Below are 8,591 nucleotides of genomic sequence, written 5' to 3' on the forward strand. Positions count from 1 at the left end.
GACGGATGCTTGGTCGGAGAGATGAATAGCCATTGGACTCGTATGGGCAGATAGTTAGAAAAATAAATGGCTGACTAGCTGGTTGGATGGATGGTAAAAGAAATAGTTAGCTGGCGAGTGAGAAGGATGTGTGTTTGTCATGGCGATGAGATAAACTGATGAGTGGTTGGGACAGCTGCTTATTGCCACGACCGGAAAAATAGCACGCCAACAGCAAAATACACGAAAGCCTCTAATTCAATCAACAGTCGGCACTGACCAAGGAACCACAAACACACATACAGCCACATCCTATATACTCGTATGTATACTTAATAACTCTAAAGTAGCTGCAAAGGCATTACGGAGGCATTATGTGTGCTGCCACATTTCTTTGTACGCTAACAGTACAACAGCGCATATCCACACATAACACCCGCACTTCCTCTAATAGAAATTCCATAGCACTTTTGTGTGTGTGTGTGTGTGTGTGTGTGTGTGTGTGTGTGTATGCGGCTAATATATTGCTAATGAAAAGCATTGAAAAGGCATTTGAAGATTAAGCAAAATGTGCAACAACAACAACAATTGCGAACATTCATATACCAAAATACGAAAGCAAAGGAAATTAAAGCGCTTTAGCAGCAAATAAGAAATGCCGGTAAAAATTTGTGAATAGAAAAATATATGAAAAGCAATGCAAAAATAACATCTTTTTTGCCTTTGAAGTTCTCAAAAATGCAGCAGATTAAATGCAACGCTGGCGAGCAGTTAATCTTTAATGTTGCAGCACATGCACATACACACAGGCAGTCTGCTGGCATGGACAGATAATAGAGCATATACATATGTATGTATGTGTGAGTATATGTATGTATGTGTATGTGTGTGTGTGTGTGTGTGTGTGTGTGTGTGTGTGCGTGTGTGTGTGTGTGTGTGTGTGTGTAAAGACTGTAAGGTTTAATATAAAACGAATGAGTAGAAAAACACGCGTAAGCTTCTTAATGGCGACTGAGGCGGAGTTGGGGAAACGTACACAAGCAGCATGCATGTGGAGAATGAAGCTGGTGTGGAATTAATTTTTAATGAACGCAAAAAATAGTATAAAGCCTAAAAAATCATTTGAAATACAGTAAAAAAATTCGAGTGCTTAGGAACAGAAGCTCTATTCCTTATTGCTTTTCTAATATTTCCAGATAAATGTTAAAATGATTGGATCCTTTTTTCAGCCTATTAAACTGCGTTAACTTTGTAAATTTTAAGAATGAACAACTTTTATTGCTTAAGTTGTGAAATCCGAAGTAAGAAGAAGATAGCTTCTTGGTACAGATTTATTTCCAAGGCAAGATTATAATCGAACAAATTATTCAGATCGGAGCTCTATCGAATATACCATACAGCTGCATTCAACAGACCACTCAAAATCAAAGTATACATATATACCCTTTTTTGCTATAAGAAATGAGCTTGTGTTGAGGCTAGCTGGGCTGCATCAAGTCCTTAAGTTTTTTTTTTTTTTTTTGTTTCTCAATTCATTTCTTAAGCATCTGAGACCTCTGCAGTTCGTAGTAGAGCTTCAAAAAGAATATGATCAAACTTTCACTGAGCCCTTTTGTAATTTTTGAGAGTTCATTTAAATTACGACCTTAGTATTACAAAACATACTGACCTTTCATCAGTCTGATATCGTAATAATAATTGGTCTATTTAGATTATACAGCAATCTTTAAAAATCAAATGAAATTGCGATCAGTCTTAACAGCCATCCTAAGTATGGCCTGGGATTAAAGTTAGAAAAGTAACAAAAGTTAATATAAACCGCATGATGTGATTTCAGTTTTAAAGTTTCTATGCTTTCATTGACTTACTTGTCACAAATTCTCGATATTGCAAAGAGGCGCGTATCTTAGCTTTTTTAAGTAAGTCAGCTTATACCTTAAGATTACACTAGGCTAGACAGTAAAGTCGAGCAGGTTCTCGGCATTATGACTAACTCAATTTGGTTCAGTTTTACTCATTACAGCATTTTAAACATTTTTAAAGTTATTGAATAAGTGAAACATCAGATATTTCTATTAATTTTCCATATGTTATCATAAAAACTACGAAAATTTTGAAGGATAACGAAACCAAATACAGCATTTAGATATTTTTGGAAAATAGCCAAAAGTACATATGTATGCTTCAACGCGAAGAGACAAAAGTAAAGGCGTCGAAATGGTAACTCATACGAAAAGGAACAGTGGCGGCAGGAAACATCCACTGCATAAAGGAGCAGTGCTTTGTCAAACATTCCACTATATATGTGCTCGTTGCACATGAATACACGAAAGATGAGACGTGAGCAGTGAAGTAGTAGGAGAATGAATCCAATGCACAAAGCTAAGCAGCGTCAAATTGCGAATCAGAGCAAGAAAACGGCAATGGCAATACAAAGAAAATTTTAGTAATTTTTCTGCGGCCCAAACACACAAAAGACACTATGCAAAGCAAAATGTAAGCAAAGAAGTAAGAAAGGGAAAAGGCAATAGTAGACAAAAATTTAAGCAGCAAGGAGCTGCAATATATTTGTTTGAGAAATACGGTATTCCCTTGCTATTTTCTTACAGTTTTTGGTTGTAAAAAGAAGTGTTGAAGCACGAACGTGACCCTGCCTGTACAGGTGGCAAGGTATGCAAAATAAAATTGATAGAGGACCTCAAATATAATACGAACATATTGTAGGATTGAGTCATTGGAATTTCTAATAATATGCGGAAAACTGGATTTTGTAGTAGGAAAATCTACTTTCAAAACCCATCTACAAGAAAGCAATGTTTTTACAAGTAGACGAAAATAGCATGGCGACAGATTTTTAAGAATTTAATTCTCAAAAAATAAGAGCAACAATGTCCTTTTATCATAATCCTAAAGGTAAAAGCTTAAGAGAGTACAAAATCGCATTCAATTGGAGTAGCGGAAACATTTCAAAGACGTAAGCAATGAAATCCTTATGTAATGGTATCGTAAACAACTACTCTTTTCTCAAGGGAGTTGAAAATAGGTAAAGGTAGCAGTGGAGTGTTTGGGAAGGTTTATCGAAGAAATGAGTTAAGTTAAGGGACCTCAACATATCTTCAAATTTTAACTTAAATAATTCGACGCTTTAGGATTTTAGAAGAAGACGATACTGAAATGGCATGTCCTCCCGGAAGTCTGCGATTGAAGACGAAATGAAATTTAGTAGAATTACGCTTGATTTCTGCCATATAGATTTAGTCAAGCAATAGCAGTCTCGGAACCCATAAGGCTCTGGGTAATTTTTATACCGTGAACACGGTATATTAAGTTTGCCACGAAGTTTGTAACACCCGGAAAGAAACGTCGGAGATCCTGTAAAATGTAAATGTATATAAATGATTAGCGTGACTAATATAGTATCTGAATAAACTTTTTAGATCGGACGACTATAGCCAATAGCTGTCATACAAATTGCCTGGTTGGCGATATGTTGAGATCAATACTTATTTTTACTGCTCTCTCTTATCACAAACATAGGCTTCAAAAACGACACCTTTCTTATAGTTTTCTATCGAACTTTTAATGCAAAATCAACTTAAAATATATAAAATATATTAATCAAAAAAAAAACAGCCCAACTCAAAACAGTCGAAGAAACTCAACTAAGCATCTATGTAGTAGAGGTATATTTATTATTATAAGCTTAATTAAAAAAACCTTTTAGGAGTCACCGATGTACATTTAATCAATGGTCTATATTGCTATTTCAGCTACAAATTGTAACATTTAATATTGGAGTTAAGATATTTTGAAAATTAAAACTCCTTCAACGCTCACCCAAAACCAGCTGCCGCTTGCAATTCGACTGCTAATCCACAAAAATATGATACCAATAACAATTCCAAGCACACAATACCCACTAATATTGTAAGGCACCAAAGCTAAAGCTAAAAAATATTAACTTAAGTGAAATTACCGTTAGGAAAATTGAAGCAGAATGGCACATCAAATTTCATGGGCATATAATTTCAATAGCGAACAACCATATGCATGAAAAAGTCAACTGTGGTTAAAAAAAAAATTCAAATGCAATGGAGGAGAGTGTGCAAAAAAAATAAAAAATAATAATAATAGTGTTTGCGGAAAAAGTAGGACAAAACGAAAAAAAAAAAAAAAAACCAAGAAAAAACTTTCAATAATAGCAGAAGTTTCGAGTGCAAAATAAATAAAATTAAACTACTTGCAGAAGAAAGTACACGAAAAAAAATAGAAATGCGAAAAAGTAAGTAAAAACTACTTATTTCTTAAGTAAAAGCGTGCAAGCAGCAATGCCAACTAGGCGTATGAGTAACCCAGCGAGGCAGGTGCGCATATGTTTGCATGTGTGGACGATATCGAAGAAGTTATAGCCATGCATGCTGTGCAAAATGTCACGCATACGGCAAGAACAATATAATTTCAATATTAAAACAACAACGAAAACAACAATAGTAAGCGTAAATGTAGTAAATAATAAATAGTAAAGTTGGAAGAAAGTTGCTAACGCCCATTTAACAGCAACTCAACAGCGATCATAAGTTCGAACTATTTACAATACATGCATCCACATGCATAAATACACTCATGCACATTTCATGTGAATGCTGGGGCATAAAGGTAAATTGATAGCTACCACTGCTTGAGCACTGCACTTAATTATATCATTATGGCTGAGTAAGCGCTTTGGAGTGGCCCTAAGTAAGTATACACATAAGTAGGAAGATCTGTAAGTGATAAGGTGGTATTGAATTGAAATTTGATTAAAGGTAAACGAGGAGCGAAATGGGTGGGGGATTACAGGCATTTTTAGATGGGTTAGATGTTGATAGCATGAATGCAAGGCCACAAATTTTCACTCAACACAGTGAGTGCTTACACATTTTGGAACAAAAGCTGCTTGAGTCAGCAAAGCATAAATTTCTTGGAACAAGTAAGCGAGCGCGCAGTGTGTGTACGAATAAGCTTTTCTAAAATCCATTAGGTAAGGTGTGGCTTTCCACGACTTACGTAATAATTTCTGGCACTATTTTAGCATTATATTGACCGATTAACATGGAAAGGACCTGAGTCGTTTTCTTACTCCAAAATTCATCGGCATTAGATCGCATTGAAGTGCCATGATACGGCTAATTACAGGATAACTGAACTTGTCAGCTTGTCGGTTGTGGTTTAGTTATGCTGTTAAATTTTTCGGAAAGTAAGGATTATTCCGGTTCACTGTTCGAAGTCCCGTCTGAATCTTCGTCTGATCTTTGATAACTATATACTGAGCTCCTCTTACTCGAACCATCGCTCACTAGCTTCAATTCAATAAACCCAAATCCTACAGTCATCTATTAACATCTTTGGAAAAGACATTTCCTCCAGGATATTTCACCATAGACTTCGTGGTTACGTGATATATGCCACGTACTGCTGATAGGGTAAGTGAGAAGTTGCGGCTTCCCTGCATTTTACCTTGAGCAACATGCCACTCTCGCTATGCAATTTTCTTTGTATTGTAGTTTCGCTTCATAGAATTCTATGTTTGTTATAGGAAGTGCATCAGCAAATTTGTATTGAAATCGAAGAGTAAATCCTGCCGGCGACCTGCACTTGTGTAGAATTAATTAATGACCGTTTGAACGTAATTAATGAGAGTTTTCCGAGAAATCGCGTTTTATAACGTAAGCAACGCTAATCAATGTGCACTGGTATAAATGAGTAGATAACGGTGTCTACGGCAGCAAGTTGGCAGTTAGCTTCGGCTTTGATTTAGAATAGAGTGAGATAGAAAATCTAAGCTTTTAGAGTAGGCGCGTGTCGAAGGGACTAATCTGAGTATGTGAGCTTTTGTCTGTATGATCCATATTTTAGATATTCCGAGTAGTAGCAACTTATCAGATGTATTTGAGCTGTACATCCCCAAACCAATTTACAAGAGAGTTTCTTATAATCATTTGATTTGAGCTAGATATGGTGGAATAAACACCTGTTTAGTAAGTCGCAAGGTTTAGCTAACTTTTACTACTAAGAAAAACTGAATATATATAAACCGGTATCTGATTCCGAAAGCTACAATCATACCGCTTGTAGTGCACGGCTTGGATCCGTACCAGATTTGAGATTTCTATGTCAATAGAAAGTTTATAGAGCAGAATCTACGTCCATTTAAATCGTATTGTGAATGTGGCAGCACAAGTTATTCTACATCCGAATTGAACGCGATTTATTTTTGGACATCTGAACTTTCGATACTCTCAGCCTACGCTATGAAATAGAAGAAGTTTGCCAAATTTTAAGAGAGTTACGACAAAAACTACATTAGAAGTGAAAATGAGAACTTTTCCGGCTGAGCTGCGGTTGAAATATAGCCATACGTTCGCGGCATCATCGCTTTATAACTTACAACAATAAAATCAACAATCATAACGTCTGAAACCCAAGCTACATAAAATATCGGATCAAATAATATACAACAAACTTATCAGTAACAACAACTTATATGCAATTATGGAGTCCATACTATTTTAAACACATTTTACCAGTAGCATAACCAGCTGAACCTGCAGCAGACGTAATCGTCAACGAAGCGCTGCGAAATTATGGATCCATCGCTATTTGTGCGGTTACACGTAACATTGTACGCCTCATTTCACCTTTGACGCTAATCAACGATGCTGACGCATCGCATTAGAGCTTGAGGCAAGTGAGCTGAATTGATGGTCAACGCTAATATCGGGAAAGGAGGAGCAAATGAATTGCGCTCAATGTTAGTAGTGGTCAAGTAGCAGTGCCTCACCGCGAGCTGTCTGTATGCTAAGTTAATGTGGCGGCAATTCAACTACGTTGATGAATCCAGCAGTTCTATCGACGAATGTGTTGTATAATTTACAGCCGACAACTGGTAGCCACAAGCAGTCATCACTCAATAATGTCGTTCCAAGAACCATGCGTGTCATAACAGTGACAACTGTAACGGTTTTGTCAATGCGGCCATATGCCAGCGTGAATCGGCAAACCACCACCGGCTCTTGTTATTCCCCATTTACCGATTGCTCTGCATTCTACCAACCCACCTTATGACATCTGCTCTGCGATGCTCAAAAAATCCATGCACGATTGCCCAGAAATGCCAGCTGGGCGTTGTGAATGGGTGCGCGACATACGACGGCCATCATTTGTCGGTGGCGACGAACGACAGTCAAACGTGGTATGTGAGAATGTACGCGAAATAATCACACAAAGTGCCACTCAAATGTACGTGCATCGTAGTTGTTGTTACTGTCGAAAGTGAGCAGAAATCGTCCGGAATACAAATGGGTTAAGTGCAACGAACTGTGTTGCTTGCTTTACATAAGTAAATGTAGATGCCGTTGGGTTGGGCAATGCACTAAATTTAAAATCGTGAAGAAGATTTTCTGGAAGGAGAGTCGAAAGTTCTTGCTGGTATCTGCAGAAATTGATTGAAGTCGCTTCTTGGTCGAGCAAGACAACTATCGACGACCTTGGCTTCAGGTGCCTTTCCGATTGGTACTCAGCTAAAAGCACGCTAGATACTACTAATACTTAAACCACATCGGAACATTCCAATACACAAAGGAACACCAATACTACCGAGAAAAGCTGTCATGTTCGGGAAAGTTTGTAGTAGAACCAGAAGCAGACAAGGCGTTGCTCACCCTATAAGCTGGAAAAAGAACTCCAGATATCTCGTATCTATGAATACTTAGGGCCGAAGATTTTCGAAGCATTTTGTTTAATCACTTTGTATTTTCGACAGTTTGCAATGATTGAGAATATATAGACTAAGTTCGTAAAAAAGCTCAAGACTTCTATAGTATAAATAATAGATATCGCGATCTGAAATCCGATCTTGTCAAAACTGCAACTTCCAAAGATGGAACGGACCCCTTGCCTAAATATGTCAATATTTTAGTAGATTTCTGAACCAGAAGAAATCTGGAATCTTAACCTCACTCTTTATATCCAGTCAGAGCGAGATTGCGAAAAGTTTTGATGATTAAGCGAGTTTCAAAATCTCTATAAAAACTGTTGAGGGGGTTAAAACACCAAAAAGTTGGCGATAGTTTGAAAAACGGAGCTTAAATTTTTAAAGCATAAAATAATTTAAATTCACTGTAACCCTGTAATGAATAATAGCAATGAACACTAAATAGCCCTAATTAATTTATTTATAAATATGACACATTTCTCCGCTCGATATAATCAACCAGTCAGTTTCTCGTTGCATGGCACAGCATGATAACAGCTTCTTTCTTTCAAACATAATGATGTCAACAACAATTCCATAACATTTGTCACTGACAATAACGAGGTAATCGACAATGCACACCGACAGGAAAACCATCAGCAGGCGAACAAATGGTCAGACAGGACAGACGTCAATAGGGGCTGGCAAGAGGGATATCAGTAATGCTTGCAATTGTGCACCATTGCGGCAGATCAGTGAATGACATGCGCATAAATTTCACAACAGAACCAGAAGTTGCTCGAAGCAAATGAGTATGGTTATGGAAAATGTGATGGTAATACGAAGAGGAGAAATGAGAGGTTGGTAGTTGCGGTTAAGG

The sequence above is a fragment of the Bactrocera oleae genome, chromosome 2 (genome assembly GCF_042242935.1).
Source record: "Bactrocera oleae isolate idBacOlea1 chromosome 2, idBacOlea1, whole genome shotgun sequence".
Lineage (NCBI taxonomy): Eukaryota > Metazoa > Arthropoda > Insecta > Diptera > Tephritidae > Bactrocera > Bactrocera oleae.